General features: G+C 43.0%; 1 long non-coding RNA gene across 1 annotated transcript; it reads right to left on the bottom strand.

Annotated features, from left to right (window-relative positions):
• Nucleotides 1–15,312: 15,312 nt before the first annotated feature.
• LOC138498569 (uncharacterized) lies at nucleotides 15,313–16,778 on the bottom strand. Its single transcript, XR_011278754.1, has 3 exons — nucleotides 16,634–16,778; nucleotides 15,989–16,160; nucleotides 15,313–15,887 (listed from the first exon to the last, which is right to left on the bottom strand). It is a non-coding gene; the product is annotated as an uncharacterized lncRNA (long non-coding RNA).
• Nucleotides 16,779–18,423: the final 1,645 nt, after the last annotated feature.

The following is an 18,423-nucleotide window of genomic DNA, read 5'->3' on the forward strand; positions in this document are numbered from 1 at the left end:
GGCCCCTGGGGTTCTCACCGGACTCCACTCTCACCTCCAGGCTGGGGGTTAAGGAGGTTAGTTCTCTAATTAAAGATAGAAAAAGAGTTTGAATACTTTTTAGACATATTTTTACCCGGGGAGATTTGCATAGAATTTACAACAACAACAACATACAGTTATAATCTAACATTTCAATTTCACAAAACACATTTTATTTATTTTATTCATTTGTACAATAACACCAAGTAAACTACTCCCTGTTATATATAAATATATATATTCCCACCTGATTTTTCATCCTAGCTTTTCATTCTTCAGACAGTTCCTCAGCTCGACTTTCATTTGGCTCATCAATCAGTCATAAAGCATGTCTGGGATGAGAGCTTTTCAACTGGTTGATGTGGACCCATTTTTCTTTGATCTGTTCTCCTTTTGACATGCGGATCTTGTAAGCAATAGATGATATTTTAGCTACAATTCCAGAGGCACCACGCCAAGATGGGAGGAATTTCTGCTCCTTGGCCTGATTCCTTTGAAAATGGTACAGGTAAACCTTGTCACCTACTTCATACTCTTTCTTGGTGGTCTTTACATCATAGTAGGCCTTCATTCCTTCAACCGACTTTTCTAAATTTCGCTTAGCACAAGCAAAAGCATGCTTGAGGTGCTTCCTTACATTTTCAATGTACTCGTGAGTAGTGGGCGTATTTATCAGTGTCTGCTCCTGAGTCCTATAGAGCATATGCTCTGGTAACACCACTTTTCATCCCGTCATGAGCTCAAATGCAGACATCTTTGTTGCAGAAGATGGTGTAGACCTAATAGCCATTAGCGGTAATTGGATGTCCCAAATGGATCCACAGCCTGCCACAAATGTCTTTAAGATAATCACAATTGTTTTGTTGTATCTCTCCACCCCCAGCCTGAGGCCGGGTGGTAGGCAATTTGGAGTTTTCTTTTTACCCTTAGCATCTCCCACATCTTCGCCATCTCCTCACGGGTAAAATGGTTCCCTCGCTCCGACTCAATCTTTTGTGGGAGGCCGAAATGAGAGAAGATGTGGTTGATAATTAGTGCAGCAGCTGTCTCTGCCTTACATTTCGGGGCTGGAAAACATTCTACCCGCTTCGTGAATAAGCATGTCACAGTCAACATGTACTTGGCAGTGTCATTCCCATTTTTTGTAGGGGAGCTGTGTGTGTGAGTGAACTGGATTGGAATTGAGCACACACAAGACCCCCCTTTAGTTAAGTGTTGAGGTCCTGGCCCATGTGTGGCTAGTAGGTAACCTTGTGCAAGATTTCCAATTTGGTATGAAATCCACTATGACCAGCAGTGGTCACATCATGGCCGTGGTTCAACATCATTCTTCAGAATGAGGTAGGTACCACCCACTTGTCACAGATAGATAGGGCTCTCCTTATCAAAAACCATCTTGGATCTGGAACATCTTGGAAAACTTCATCAACACCCAGAGATCCTCTGTACTGGCATACTCCACCTCTGTTAGAGGAAAGATTCCGGGGTCTTCAATTTGTCAATAACATTTCCGAATGATCAGGTCCTCTTTCTATGCAGTGATCAAATCTGCACCTGGGGTATCTTTACTCCACTGGGCTATTGGGAGTTTATTGTTAACCCAAGTTTATGGCGTGGTGACAGTTGCCATTTGGATTTCCCCCAGCAGGGATTCCATTTCTATGAAATCCCCCTGCAGAGCTCCGGTTTTAGCCAGCTGATCAGCCAGGTCATTCCCAGTCTTATCTGGCCCCTCTTTTTTGGAATGACCTCTTATCTTCTTCCAATAGATGCTCGTCTCATTGGATGTCACCAGGTCATTGATTGACTGAATCAGTTTGGCATGCTTTAGCAGTTTGTTGTTGGCACAAAGCATGCCTCGATTCTTCCAGTTACTCAGGTGCTCCACAAACCCATTCCTGACATAATCAGAGTCAGTGATTATGACCAGTTCATTGCGTTTGTGGTGGACTTCAGTGAGGATGGCTTGATAAACAGCCATCAACTCTGCAACCTGACTACTTTGGGGTCCTATTTTATAACCAGCAGATGGTTCCAGGTATCATTCAACCAGACATTCCCAATGCCAGCCACCAGTTATTTTCCCTGTTGTTATCAACATGGTAGGAGCACCCATCCACATAAACTGTGGGTATCCCCTGACATGTGTTTTCTTCATAGACCTTGTGTGGGAAGTTAAGTATGCCTCCCTGTTGTTGTTGGTCATTAGACTTTCGTCCTCGAGACAGTTTTCTTGAGCACAATCATGCAAGTCCACCATCCCTTGCGCTAGGAGACTCTTCATGTTTTGCCCATTTTTGACCTCCACAGGAAATCCTTGCATGGACATAATCCAGGAAGTAATTCTGGTATTACTAACGTTCCCCACCCAGATTCTGTCACTTTGTAGATACTGCTAGTGTTGGTGAGGAGTTTTGACAATGATGTTGCTCCACCTGTAAGAATGGGCATTAATTTTTCAGTGCCCACACCGTTGCCAGGAATGCCTTCTCGCAGTCAATGAATTTTTCCTCCACAGAGGGCAAAGTCTTGCTCGCGCATAAGATGACTTTGTTGAACTTGTCATACTTTTGCTACAATACCGCTGTTTGGCAAGTATCTGAGAACCCCGTCTCCAAGAAGAACTCCTTGTTCTTTATGGAGTAAGCCAAACAAGGAGCCTGGGAAAGGCTTCTTTTCAGTTGTTTAATTGCCTGGGATTGTTCTGGATCCCACTCACACTTGACTCCGGCCTTTAATATATGGACCAAGGGTGGAGTGACCTCTGTGTAGTCTTCAATGAACTTTTGACTATAATTAGTAAGTCCAAGAAGGCTTCTTAATTCTTGCAGAGTGGTAGGGTCTTTTCATTTTAATAAGGCTTCCACCTTCTTCGCCTGGGGATTAAGACCCTCAGGTGTGATCTTGTGCCCTAAAAAGTTCACTCGGGTCTTACACCACTGTGCCTTCTGAAAGAACAGTTTTGCTCCAGCCTTCTGCAACTGGGTAAGAACATAGCAGATTTCTGCTATATGTTCCTCCACAGTTTAGCTATTGATCAAAACATCATCCACATAGGCCAGGGTTCCCCTTTCGCCCAAATGGGCTGTCAGTCCAGAAAAAGTAGACACCCCTCAATCATGAGGCAATGTACTTTGTTGGCCGAAGACCAACCGCCTCATGTGTTTAGTATTAGAAATATATAGCCATAAGCTTGACTGAAGTGCAGCCATTTTGAAGTGACTGAAATCGCCATTTTGTTTTCTAACATTTGCCTTTTGCTTTCTGTTAAAACTGCTTTGCTGAAAACGTATTCTGCTCCACTAGTACATTATTGTTCATGTAAAGTGCAAGGCCGCAAGAGACTTGTTGAAACAGAACGCAGCAACCCAGACAGAAATGCCCGGTCTCCTCCCTCACAAGTCCTTGGAAGTAAGCAGCGAGGCATTCTAATCAGTGCACAGGTGCCAGCTAGTCTCGTTAATACAGTAGAAATGTTAGAAGCGAACATTAATTGGCTTGAATTATGCTCTTCTTTGCGGCCCCCCTTTCTGAGCTCTGTAGAGCCCCGGAGAGCAAGTTGACACCCAGTACACGAATAGAAACTAGGAGATAGCGAGGCCTGGAATGTGTCTCTCCCCTTCATGCAGCTTGCTTGCAGAGAACAGAAGCAGTGTGTTCTTATAACAAAGAATTGTGTCTGCAGGCTCATGAAATTGCAAACTGTTGCTAAATGAATGTCTGAAGGTGTCATACTCATCACAATTGTCAATCATTGTGCCCAATTCAAAGGAAATACATTATGGGTGGTATTGAATGTGTCACCATTGATTGTAAGATGCTTGCTTTGTATATATGTAACTGTTGTACGATTCTCGCTCTCTTGCGTCCCCCGGGGTCTGGAAACACACGTCATGGGGCGTGGGACTCAGTTGGCCAACTGAGACTATTTGCTTCGCTAAACCCTAGCTTTTGGGAATACAACCTCGTGTCTGGCGTATCAGTTTGTGTGTGGTGATTGTGCCTTGTTTCCATACACGACAGTCCCCTAGGGGCCCCTTCAAGATGGCGCCCGAATAGGGACCCTCCCCCACTTGTTCCATCGTGTACATTGTAAAATAAGGAAGGTCGGAGAGAACGGCGAGGACGAGACGATCAAGCCGGGATCAAGAGGTATTCGGGGCACCCCTGTGAAAGTGATGAGAGACTCCTTTGCAGATCTGCACACAACTGATCCCTGATCGACGTGCCCGGCCAGAGAACAAGGAGGCGAGGGTCCCGAAACGAGGCAGAGTGAGCCAAGATACGCAGACACGACGTTATTGGTTCCATCAGTATACGGACGAATTGCATCTTGAAAGACGATTTGACTGATCAGGTGAGTCGTGCCCTGATTCAAAGTAACCCTGATATTGGTTGAGAGTTGACTTTGCAAAATGAAACACCCAGTGTAAGGTTGATTAGGCGAGGGTAAGGTTAAAACATGCCTGGGGTATTGTACACGTTAGTACAACAGTGGGGGGTATTTTGGAATATCAACCATCAATGTCCTGCGCTAGATAAGCAGAGGTGGCAGCTGAACCGTGGAGTAATGAAGTAATAGACCCCCTACTCCGGTAAGTATAAGTAAATATATAGGGCTCAGGAGGAACCCTGCTCCACTTTAGATCAAGCGCCATACAATAAAGAAAGTACAAGAGATTGTCAGATTTTCATGAAATATATTTTATCAGACAGTTGCCCTATAGAGACACGTGTTTCGGCGAATCACTCGCCTTTTTCAATCAGGGCTAATTGGTGAGCGCTAAAGTTCACTTGTTCAAATAGGTTGTTTAATTTTCCAGACGCCGACGCTTGTGAAGGAGACCACCTCTTGTGAGGCGGGATTGATCCCATGAAATTTACCAAAATTAAACAACCTATATATTTACTTATTGTACACGTTAGTGTGATTTTTCCGCTGCGGTAGACAATCTTTGGAAACTGGCCAGGTCGCGCCACCCGAGGGGTCGCCAGCGTATGAGATGTATGTGAAGTATGGTGTGGGAGCAATAATGTTTTGTGAGAATTGGCATAGGCAAACCAGAAAAGAGGAAGATCTGCAGTGTCCGAATCACAGGAGTTTTGAGATTACGAGGATAGATTACTTGGAGAAGGTGTTGATGAAAAAGAAAACACGTCCTGCAGCATTTGATATCCTTAGGGACTGGAGAAGGGACGCTATGCTTCGTTGGAAAAGTAGAGAGAAGAACGCGCGCAGGCAAGTCGAAAGCAGAAAGAGTGAAAGAAATAGAGGAGGAGAAGTGGAATGATAGTTTGAGAAAATCAAATAGACGTGGTCAGTTGAGTATAGAAAAAATATACCCACAACAAGAGTTGCATTCATCAGATGAATTGATAAATAAAATAGTGACTGATACAAAGCGAGGCCCGAGGGGAGAGACTAAAAAGACTGTGACTATTGCTCAGCCCCTCCAGTTGCTCAGCCCCTCCCTACTGATCAAATCCCAGCACAGCCACAGACCACACAATCAGCGCCTCCCATTAGCCAGCCAGTGCCGCAACAGTCACTTCCCGTTCCCGTTGTCCCATCTGCACCTTCCTACCAAGAAATTGTTTCAGTCCCATCCGCCCCTCCAATAATTGAACTTGAACTCATTGAGACGAGAGAGGGGACCGGACAAAGTGGATGCGCAAGAGTGACCCGTAGTGCGATCAGTAAGGAGAGAAAACGAGAGTTGCAAGAACACGCAGAGATGTATATAAACGGGAATGATGAAACGTCAACGCTAGCTTCGATATATGATTTCAGGAGGAGCAGCGATTTTTGCTGTCATCAAGACAGACAAGAGATAAACTAAAAGTATGTATACGAGAGGCGTTAAGATGGATTTCAGATCCTAGTATTCCCACAATGGAAATACATGAGATATTTGATGAATACCCCTTGCCAATGAAAATAGAAGCACTACGAACAATGGTTGAGGTGCTACTTCAGCAAGTGGTGGGACACAATAGAGGAAGAGGAAACGCACAAGGCAGAGGTAATACGAACATGCATGGAGGGCCTCTGGGACTAAATCAGTGTGCGTACTGCAGAGAGGAAGGTCACTGGTGAGGGCAATGTCCACATTTACAAAATAGAAATGGGTATGGCCAAAGAAGACAGCATAGGGGGCATCCAGGAACAAATGGGCAGAATAGAAACAACATGCAGCAGCACCACAATAGCGAAGGAAATGGTACCCAAAATCAGAACCAAGCCCAGAATCAGACTACTTTTACCCCCGAGTCAGAGCCACCAGAACACGCAAAGTGGAAATAGAGGAAGGGGCGGGAACATTTTTGACACCCAATCAAATAAGTACTATAGTAATAGCATAGATTACACATCGGATGATGTATTGTTCCCCCAATAGGACAGCCCAAGACAGGAGTCGGAACCAGTGCCTATTCCTGTGAATCAAAAAGGACCCTATGTAGAAATGAAAGTCGGGAATAGAGAGCATAGCTTTCTCGTAGATACGGGGGCACAAAAGTGCTCGATAGACCATCACTTGGTTCCAGAGATACCACTGTCAGGGCAAAGAAATATTTCAGTAGGGTTCGCAGGTACCCCAGTGATTAATCCAGTGTCCCAACCAGTAGCAGTGACATTAGGTCCATTCACTGAATATTGTCCATTTCTCTTAGCAGAAAATTGTGGGGAAAATCTTTTGGGGTTAAATGTATTGAAAAAACTCAGTGCAGTTATCCATTGCACTCCGGATGGAGTGTTCTTGACAATTTCGCCACAGGATCTACCAGTATCTGAATTTCTGTCCAAGCCTTTGCCAGGAGAATTGAGTGAAGTGCCAACTTGCATATGGGCGATGAATGACAATGATGGGGGTGCTTGAAAATAGAACCAGTAAAGATTGTTTTAAAAGAAGGAGTAACGTTACCGCGTATTCCACAGTACAAAATTTGAGCAGAAGGATTGAAAAGTATTGTTTCTGATTTGGTAAAATTGGGGGTGATTGAAGAGATTACAGGCAGTACATGTAACAGTCCCATTCTCCCGGTGTATAAGAAAGGAGGTAATGAGGTACCAATTGATCTGCGTGCACTAAAGAAGGTAGTAGATCCTCAATTCCCATTGGTCCAGACGTCACCACAATTTTGACAATGATTCCTGCCTCAGCAGAATATTTTAGTGTTATTGATTTGAAAAATGCCTTCTTCAGTATTCCAGTACACAAGGAAAGTAGATATCGGTTTGCCTTCACATTAGGAGGACGATCATTTACATTCACGCGCATTCCACAAGGCTACACAGAGAGTCCGAGTATTTACAGCAGAGCATTGAAAGAACAGCTAGATATGCTAGAATTACCGACAGGTTGTGTATTGTTGCAGTATATAGATGACCTAATAATCGCTGCTGATACAGAAGAGATTTGTAAAAAAGGTACTGTTTTATTATTGACACATTTGGCAGCACATGGCCATAAAGCAAGCTTAAAGAAATTCCAATATTGTCGAAAGGAGGTGGCTTATTTGGGCTACCTACTTTCGAGAGAAGGGAGAAGACTGATGCCAGAGAGAATAGAGAGTATTTCTGGTATGCCTATTCCAAAAACACAAAAAGGAGTCAGAGCTATAATAGGCATGGCTTCATATTGCCAGCAGTGGATTGTAAACTTTGCATTGATTGTGAAGCCGATGGTGGCATTGACGAAAAAGGATGCTGTGATGCCTTTGCAGTGGAATGAAGAATGTCAGAGAGCATTTGATCTGCTCAAAACTGCATTGTGTTCTGCTCCAGATTTGGGCACACCAAATTATGAGAACATTTTCAGATTGTTTGTACATGAAAGTGAGGGCTGCACATTGGCTGTTTTGACACAGGAACAAGGTGGAAGAAATAGGCCATGCAGCTATTTTTCTTCTGCGCTGGACCCTGTAGCGCGCACTACCACGTTGTTAACGAGCTGTTGCAGCGGCTGCTGTGTCAGTGAAGCAAACCGAAGGAATGGTTTTGGGTCACACCTTAATTTTGATGGTGCCACATGCCATAGACGTTCTATTAAATAGAACGCAGACGCAACACCTCACCTCTGCTAGATTGACTTGATACGAAATTGTCCTTTTTGCGCCACACATCCAAATTATGAGGTGTAGCACTTTGAATCTTGCAGAATTAATGCCACTGCCCACGGAAGAACTAGGTGTAAAAGAATCACCTCCTGATGATTGCTTAATGGTTACTGAGGAAGAAATGAAAGGAAGAATTGATTTAACAGATACCCCACAAAAAAAGCCAGATGGAGAACTGTTTTGTGACGGCTCCTGTTTTAAATTACCTGATGGCACATCAACTGCTGTCTATGCTATCACCACGTTGAAGAGTATTGTAGAAAGTAAAAGAATCCCCTACAACTCTGCACAAGCCGCGGAGATAATAGCGTTGACTAGAGCCTGTGAGATTTCTGAAAATCTGAGTGTTAACATATATACTGACAGCCAATACACCTTTGGCGTGGTTCATAACTTTGGCCGACTTTGGGCTGAAAGGGGTTTCTTGACATCACATGGGGCCAGAATTCAACATGGCCCTTTGACTGTATGGTTACTGTCTGCACTTAAGTGTCCGAAACGCCTAGCAATAGTGAAATGTGAGGCGCATAAAAAAGTAACGTGTAAAGTGGGAGAGGGAAACGCATTTGCAGACAGGATTGCGAAGCAAACTGCTACTGATTTGAATATCAAAATGTTGACAGTACAGTCTGAGGAAGTGCCCTGCATTATAGAAGATGGAATTGCTACTGTCAAAGAGATGCAGGCAGTGGCCACCGCTGATGAAATACGAGGGTGGGCTGAGGGCTCTGCTGAATTAGATCTAGAAGGTTGCTGGGTAGACAAGAAGAGTAAAAATTGGATGTTGCCCAACTCCTATGTAACTGCAATGGTCACAATGGCCCACATCCCTACTCACATTTGTGGCAAAAAGATAGTTCAGCATCTAGCCACAGTATGGGAGAACACACACATAAAGAAAAATGCGGAGAGGCTGGTCCAGAATTGTATCACCTGCCTACAACACAATGTGGGGAAGGGAACGGTGACTCCAACAGGCAGTTTCGGCCCTCCCTCTATGCCATTTGAGGTAATCCATTTTGATTTCATAGAGATGGAGGGATGCCAAAACTTGAAGTATGTCCTAGTGGTTATATGTGCATTCAGTAAGTGGGTGGAAGCATATCCATTAAAGGACTGCACCGCGATGAGCACTGCAAAAGTAATGTTAAAAGACTATTTTTCCCGTTTTGGTCTGCCCCGTGTCATATGGTCAGATAATGGCCCACATTTTGTGGGCGCAGTGATATTACAGATTTGCGCAGGTCTCCAGATTGACAAGAGATTCCATTGTTCTAGACACCCCATGAGTCTTATTGAACGCCACAACGACATTTGAAGGCCAAAATAAGCAAAATGTGTGCAGGGAATAAGTTGAGTTGGGTAGATGCATTACCGCTAGTGTTACTGTGCATGCACACATCTGTGAAGGCAAGAACTGGGCTCTGCCCATATGAGATAGTGATGGGGAGACCGGCGAATGTTTGGTGTGCACCGCAGCCAAAACAGCTAAGGGAGCTTGAATATCCTGTGCTCAGCACTTATTGTAATCTGTTAATTCAAAAATTGCGTTTGATTCATCAGCAGGTGCAGGTGGCATTACCAATCCGATACACTGGGCATGCACTAGAACCCGGAGAATGGGTGCTGATAAAAAATGTTGAGAGAAAAACATCACTTGCATCCAGATGCCGTGGACCCTACCAGATACTTTTAACAATGCAGACCGCCATTCACGTGGACGGAAGGAAAGCGTGGATTCATGCAACGCATACCAAAAAGGTCCAAACACCATCCGAAAAGCTGCCTGATCGAGACGACCAGAAAGAGACAGCGGTCCCAGAAACAAAAGAAGTTGTTGCCAGTTCTTTGCCACAAAATCTGTCTGATCCTGAAATAAAGTCTGGAAAGATTGCTATAAAAGAGCAAGGGCAAAGAGTGGCCCAACGTTTTCCAGAAGAACCTGCATCATTGCTGGCTGACACAAAACGTGTACCACTTTGGTGCCCACCATCTTTCATTGCACAGCAGCCTGTAACGAAATCTGCATCCTCACTTTGGCGCCCACCATCTGTCATTGCGCCACAGGCTGACTCCGAGCTCAAGTCTGGAAGTGCACCCGCACCATTCATTGATAACACGATACCAGGAGCAAGGCGGTATAATTTGCGAAACCGGAAGAAGGAGTGATCAAATCTTCATTTCTTTGGATCTTTGTTGCCTCTGTTTCCTATTGTGGATGAAGTAGGAACCGGAGCCCTAGAGGAGAGCGGCGTGAGGGTTGTGCAAATCGGACAGCCCAAGAGCGAGGCTCCTCGGTGCTAAAAAAAAAAAAATCCATGTGCAGATCACCCCTTATGGACAAGAGGAGCTCACATGGTATGAAGGCAATTGATAACCGCTCTGGAGTTCTTTGAGCAATGTGCAGATGCACAGAGATCTTGCCTAACGTATAGCAATCCAGGCTGCTAAGAACTGGCAGAACAGACTGTTCACATTTGCCAAACCTATTGACATTCAAACGAGTGCAACGATAAGAGATATTCACAACGAACATTGTTGGAGAAGAAGAAAAGCGAGAGAAAAATGCCAGAACCAGCTTTTGCCCCCTCCTGCACCACTGCTGATAATGAGTTAAACATAGAGACTGGAAGGTTACACAAAAAGAATTGCCAAAAGAATTGTATGCTGATCTTAATGATACTTATGTGCATAATGAGTATATTAGCCCCAATAATGACCGTACTGGTATTATGGTACTTGGAAGAAATACACCCCTTAGAAGTACTTTTGCCTGTTAGAAACATCTCCACTACTGAAAGCCCGATTCATGTAATTACTTACACTCTGTCCCCAATGGAAGAAAGACACAGGGAAGGTTATGGGAATAACACATTACTGCTAATAATGAACATGACTCACTCAATATTGAGAAAGAATAATTGTTGGGTATGTGCCCACTTGCCGCAGCATGGTGGGAAAGGAATTGGTTGGTATGTGCAGCCGTTGCCATTGAGTACTGCATGTTACGCATCCTTGAGTGCATTATATTATGGGAAATGGAACGAAAGTGAAACTGGTCAATTAGATAGAACAAATATGAATGAATTCGAAGAAATTATTATGAAACCTGTAGGTTGTTCTATATTTCACAAAGTACAACTGATCACCAGTAGTGATGCCACAAGGCAGTCTATTTGTGCCCTACAAATCATCTGTAATGACGTTTCATATGAACCCAGAAGGAAATAAAGACACAGTGCCCCCCCTCCTATTCAGTAAATTACAGTCCACGCTCTGTCCCCTTTTGCTTGAGAAAAAAGGGTTCCTATTCGGTGAGGACATTCACTAGATGCATTAATATAGCATTCCTTGATAAGGAGGTAGAGCCAGTTTATATAGGTGATCCTGTTTATTTTATATGTGAAGAAAAAGCGTATCCCTGGTTACCTAGAAACTGGGGAGGTACTTGGTACTTGGGATTTTTGTTCCCAGGGGTATTCCTTTCAAGAACAGCAGATATAGCCAAACTGGCCAGGTTAAGACCACGGCGGAATGAGGAAGGAGTTTTGATTGCAGAGGACATAGCAAAATCATTCATACCATTTTGGGGCCAAGCAATAAACTCGTATAATATAAGACAACTGTCCAGAATACTAGAGAAAATGATAAATGGGACAACAGATATATTATACAATATGACATTCGAGGAAAAAGGAATTAGATTAATGACACTCCAAAATAGAAAGGCTCTTGATGTAATCCTGGTTGATCGTGGCAGAGTTTGCAAAATCGTGGGATCAGCATGTTGAGTATTTGTAAGCGACTCCTCCCCTGCGATTTTCGAAGCGATAAGAAAGTTGCACGTTTTAAGCTCTGACCGTCACCCCCCTGAAGGGAGTTGGGAATTAAACATAAGCTCCTGGTTCTGGGAGGTATTACGCTCATGGGGATGGAAATTATTTGCGATCCCAGTAGCAGTGCTAGGAATATTCATGACATGTTGTTGCATACACTGCTTACCCAAAGTATGTACTGAAATAAGTGAGGAGTGCGTACAGATGGTAGAAAAGAAGAGCACTACTAAATCAAGTACTCACGGTAATGATGAATCAAAGACAGTAAAAGAATTCATGTCAATCAATATTGATGGCAATGAGGAGGAGACCAGTAGTGTGCAAGATTCAGAATCAGAATCAGATACTTGGTCGGAAGAGGATGCAATGTACGGATGAGGCGTTTGGCATACGGCCAAAAGGAGGGTTTGTCAATCCAGAAAAAGTAGACACCCCTCAATCATGAGGCAATGTACTTTGTTGGCCGAAGACCAACCGCCTCATGTGTTTAGTATTAGAAATGTATAGCCATAAGCTTGACTGAAGTGCGGCCATTTTGAAGTGACTGAAATCGCCATTTTGTTTTCTAACGTTTGCCTTTTGCTTTCTGCTAAAACTGCTTTGCTGAAAACGTATTCTGCTCCACTAGTACATTATTGTTCATGTAAAGTGCAAGGCCGCGAGAGACTTGTTGAAACATAACGCAGCAACCCAGACAGAAATGCCCGGTCTCCTGCCTCACAAGTACTTGTAAGTAAGCAGCAAGGCATTCTAATCAGTGCCCAGGTGCCAGCTAGTTTCGTTAATACAGTAGAAATGTTAGAAGCGAACATTAAATGGCTTGAATTATGCTCTTCTTTGTGCCCCCTTTCTGAGCCCTGTAGAGCCCTGGAGAGCAAGTTGACCCCCAGTACATGAATAGAAACTAGGAGATAGCGAGGCCCGGAATGTGTCTCTCCCCTGCACGCAGCTTGCTTGCAGAGAACAGAAGCAGTGTGTTCTTATAACAAAGAATTATGTCTGCAGGCTCATGAAATTGCAAACTGTTGCTAAACAAATGTCTGAAGGTGTCATACTCGTCACAATTGTCAATCATTGTGCCCAATTCAAAGAAAATACATTATGGGCGGTATTGAATGTTTCTCCACTGATTGTAAGATGCTTGCTTTGTATATATGTAACAGTTGTACGATTCTCGCTTTGTTGCGTCCCCTGGGGTCTGGAAACACGTCACGGGGCGTGGGACCCAGTTGGCCAACTGAGACTATTTGCTTTGCAATAAACCCTAGCTTTTGGGAATACAACCTCGTGTCTGGCGTATCAGTTCGTGTGTGGTGATTGTGCCTTGTTTCCATACGCGAGGGTCCCCACGCGAACTGCTGCCCCCCAAAGGTAAAGGCAAGCTTGTACTGGTCTTCCCTACTCACAGGTACTGTCCAGTAACCATTGGTCAGGTCAATGATGGTGCATACCTTTGACCCTTGGATCTGGGCCAGTCCCTGATCGATGTAGGGAAGGGGCCATCTTGACATGGGGACCCGTTTGTTCAACTCCCTCAGGTCTGCACATAGTCTCCATTGGCTGTTTGCTTTAAGTATCCCCAGTATCGAGTTGTTGAAAATACTGTGGATCTTATAAATATTCCCACAGGATTGTAAATTCTTAATAATCTCTGTGCATGACTCCATGGATGCGAGCAGTAACTGGTATTGTTTCACAATTATGGGAGCCATCTTGGGGTCTGTGAGAATGGTGGTTGAATGAATGGATGTGACTCCACCATCATATGAGTCCAACAGAGGTAGCAGGCGCCCCTCTCTCGGAAGAACAAGGCATGATAACCTGTTCAGTGGTTGTTAACCACATTGAGAGTTCGCAGCCATCTGCTTTTTTGCTCACTGTCCCTTTCACAGATGGAAAATATCCATTTGCATATCAGTCTTTGTCCCACCCTCATGGGCAGTCCAGCACCGAAATGCTATGGCAATTCCTCTCTGAACAAGAGTACCAACAGCAACCCCATACACGTGTTTCAGCCTTGTTGGGCATCATCAGTGAGGGGAAGCTGAGCCTCTGTATGCACAGTGAGCAGGGAGTCCACGTCTGGTTGCCCCCAGGTAACCTAGGGTGACCAACCCCAAGTTCCTTCAAAGAATTTAACAAAGGTAGCAGGCGCCCCTCTCTCGGAAGAACAAGGCATGCAAACCTGTTCAGTGGTTGTTAACCACATTGAGAGTTCGCAGCCATCTGCTTTTTGCTCACTGTACCTTTCACAGATGGGAAATAAACATTTGCATATCAGTCTTTGTCCCGCCCACATGGGCAGTCCAGCACCAAAATACTATGGCAATTCCTCTTCACCTCACTGATGAGGCCCAACAAGGCTGAAACACGTGTATGGGGTTGCTTTTGGTACTCTTGTTCAGAAAGGAATTGCCATAGCATTTCAGTGATAATTCACACTGAGCCTGCACATTAAGTGGTCCATAAAATCGGCCATCTTTCTCTTCCAAGGTGCAAAGAAAGTGTGAGTTATTTGACAGCATGGTGGTCATTTTCTTAATATTGAACTCTGACACTGTGTGATCTTGGGCAGTTTTCTGTGTCAAAGTTCGGGAATATGTAAAAAAACAAAATGCAACTCTCAATGGGAGTTGTTGGGGGACCCTCCCTTTCCCCGGCTCCTTGGCTGTCCCCCGTTACCTGGCAACAGTTCTCAGAACCCTTTTGGAGAAAGGACACCCTCTCCGTTTCACTTCTGTTTGGCTCACATGTTTGGAGCTGATTAGTTTTTGATTGATTGATCCCTCTTTGGGAGGGATGCCCCCATTTTTGAAAGAGATGATCTGTTTTCCTGAATCCTCCAGGGATTCTTCTCTTTCAAAGGGGATCATCTGTAGTTCCTCCACAAAGTGTGTTCTTCTTTGTCCTCTCCTACTTACCCTTTATTCTTTGGGTTCTAAAATTTTGGGGGTAGAAGAGACTCTTTCAGGCTGAGAAGTTTTTAGGGGTTCTGTTCGGGTGAGAAAGGAAGCTTCCTCAAGGGCTTGGCATCTCCCCTACTCCTGGGCCCCCTCCTCCAGAACCTGTGGTTTGTTGGAGGTTTCCTCCTATCAGTTCCCCCTGGGGCATCAGACCTGGGTGTTCTGATGCAGGCAACAAAAGAAAGTGTCTATAACTAAAGACACTCCCGTCCCCTGCACACCAATAAAGCTGATACAAAATCAGTCAAATATATTAATTAATTTTTACTTCAAAAATGGTGAAAATTTAACAGAAACAAACAAATTACCGAAGTCAATTTCAGTCCAGAGATTTCTGGTAAACATTAAAAAAATCAAATAATCAAAGATAATTTCAAAAGGCCATCATGAGACAAATCAATGTACAAATAAAGTATGCTTGTGGTGAGCTGAAAAAAAAGTATCACAATATAATATTCTTGTGATGAACTGAAAGGCTCAATTCGTTTCGGAAACACCCCTTCTTCAGGAGTGCACTAATCTGAAAATATATATATTAAGAAACCATCAGTTTCAGAAATTCAACATATTATTTACAAAAACACAGAAAGAACTTAAGATTACAAGTTTTAAATAATACATTGAACATGTAATGAACTAGACACAGCCACCCACATGAATCTTAGTTAGGTATCTACCAACAGAGCAAAAACATACATGTTGTGCCCACCAAACTTAGAATAGGTGTGACTCCAAATCAAGAATTTAGAAAGACCTCGAGCAACCAGCTAGAAAAATGAATAAACAGAAGCAAAATGTACCTGATCAAAAATGTAAAAGAAGGTCAAAAACACTGGGTTCACAAAAGTCTGTATACTCTCATGGATGAATGTCGAAATCCCTCAGGGGAAAGTAGCCCATATTTAAGACAGTTGATGTTGCAATGGGTCCTGAGATGGAATGTGCACTGCTAGAAAGACCGGATCGAGAGAAATGTATCGAGGAAAAATATATTAAAACCCAAAGTATGAGTTGAAATATAACTGTATAAGTTTTGAATGTGATGCTTACCGATGATTAGATAGACAAACCATACACTAAGCAATGTGTTCAGTAATGTTGGTACGGCTGACGGAATATTATCGCTCAAAAAGCTTCCACCCAGCGATAGATGAATGAATATATAACATGTCCACCTTCACTGTGTCGAGTAGCGTGTAGATTCACCCTAAACCAGGGACCACTATAAACAAATAGAAAGATACAAAAATTAAACTTAACCAATACTTTGCATATCCATGTGGAATACCATATTAATTCACAACATAACATGTGGTGACAGAAGTAATGTTAAATGACCACAATTAAATAAAGAGTTATCCCAAAGATCACGAAAAACTCACACTAAAGGCAAAAGTTAATACTGCAATAGTTCTTGAGAATCCGTATTAAATACTATATTGATTAGCCATTTATGCAGTGGTAACAGGAATGATGATGAATGACCCGAATCAAAAACCGAGTTATTCCGAAACTCATGGCAAACACACACCAAGAGTACAGCACTAGTTCTTAAAAATAAAAATAAAAATAAAAGTCAAAACTGGCAAACAGCCATCTGCAAACTACTCCTGCATGTACACATTGTAATTGGAATTTTCACGAGCAGAAAGATACGCCCTATAACGAAATAAGACATTTATTACTCTCACTCACCTCACCAAAGACGACACAGGCTCCGAGGCACGTATCTGCTTATACGTATAAGCGTTGCCAAAACTCGATCTACTCTTAACCTATCCTAGTTGTCATGTGACAATGTCACGTGATCGACTGTTGTAGGCAGCATGCAACGGCAACAAACAAAATGCAGTCACAAGATAGCCTCTCTTTGAAACTAATCGAAGCACCTCTTTGAGTTTATGCATCACATGACTAAATCACGTGCCCGGAAACCACAGCCGCACGCGTTATTGATTCCAGACACATTAAATAATGTCATCAGCTGTTTAGGACAAATGTTCATTCCGTCAAATAAAGAAGTAAATGCAAGTGCAGCAATTACCACGTGGCTTTTTCGATAATTTCCGTCATGTGATCAAATCACGTGAGCATGAACCATTGCTGAATCCAGTAGAAATACTAAGAAACATTTGAAAAAAATAAAAAAAACCAAAATGAAAAATAAACGTAACGAAGCGCCAGTAGACCAAATCTCATAAGTGCTAGCTAAATCAAGAGAAGAGATACATCCAGAAAATTGGATGCAAGTGAAACAATAAAGCGAATTCAAGAAAAAATATAAAACATCATAAAAAAAGATCGAGGTGCTCAAAACACGGGGTATTGCAAAAAGTGAAATTAAATAAACAAGAGACACTTAAATAGAAAATAACAAAAAAAGTGTTACAACCTAAGAAGCCTAAGATAACAATCAAACAGTGATATGTAGTAGAAAGTGATGTAATGTAGAACCAATGTATTAACAAAGGGAACAAATATCAAAGAATGCAGTCAAACCTATAAGATATAATTAGATCAGCCTCAAAAAATGCCAATGGAACATAATAGTCTGGAATGGAGGCACCTAACATGGTCAGGGGATCCAATTCATACAAAACAATTAATGGAGAATTCCTCATTAAGACTTTTCGGTGAAATGGTGTCCAAGGCATCAATCCAAAACATTTCCCTTTGTGCAAGGATTCTCATGTAGTCACCTCCCCTGGTTGGTAGTTTCACCACTTCCAAGATGTTAAATCTGATCTGAGCTATTGTATGGTGTGCTAATGTAAAGTGTCTTGCAATGGGGGATTTATCATTGTTGCATCTAATATTGGATTTATGTTCCGTCCACCTTTCTCGGGTAGACCTTGCAGTCTGTCCAATATACATCAAGCCACATGGGCACTTAATGCTGTAAATGACCCCAGTTGATCGACAGGTCGCAAAGTTCCTCAATTTAATTTTTTTCCCAGTATGAGGGTCCGTGATGTAATCACCCTTAGCTACATTGTTGCAGTGACTGCAGGTCAAACAGGGAAATGTGCCCTTTTTCTTGGTAGCTAAGGTTGGTTGGTTTTCTTTAAGTTCATGTTCTGCCTTTACCACTCTATCTCGAATGTTAATACCTGTTTTGTATACCATCATTGGTGGTCGTGGGAACAATTCGAGTAAAGTAGGATCATGATGTAAAATGGACAATGTTTTTGAATGATTCTTTTAATATGAAAAGACTGTCTGGAATAGTTAGAAATGTGAAGTATAGATGCATTTTCTTTTTTAGGTTTAGGGATCAATAATTGATCTCTAGTAATGGGAAGTGACCTGACATAAGCTTCTTCAATGAATGCAGGGTTAGGTTGAAAGTTGGACTGAGCCCTCAGCATGCGCCCCAGATTATTGGTCCATTGCTGTACCTGTTGCTCCAGTTGTGAGACCTTGTCTGGGTGGTACAGAGGTCTCAAGTCATACCTCTGCTGCTCCTGAAAGGGGTAACTGTCCCT

The sequence above is a fragment of the Ambystoma mexicanum genome, chromosome 5q, assembly GCF_040938575.1.
Source record: "Ambystoma mexicanum isolate Mex_15411 chromosome 5q, UKY_AmexF1_1, whole genome shotgun sequence".
Lineage (NCBI taxonomy): Eukaryota > Metazoa > Chordata > Amphibia > Caudata > Ambystomatidae > Ambystoma > Ambystoma mexicanum.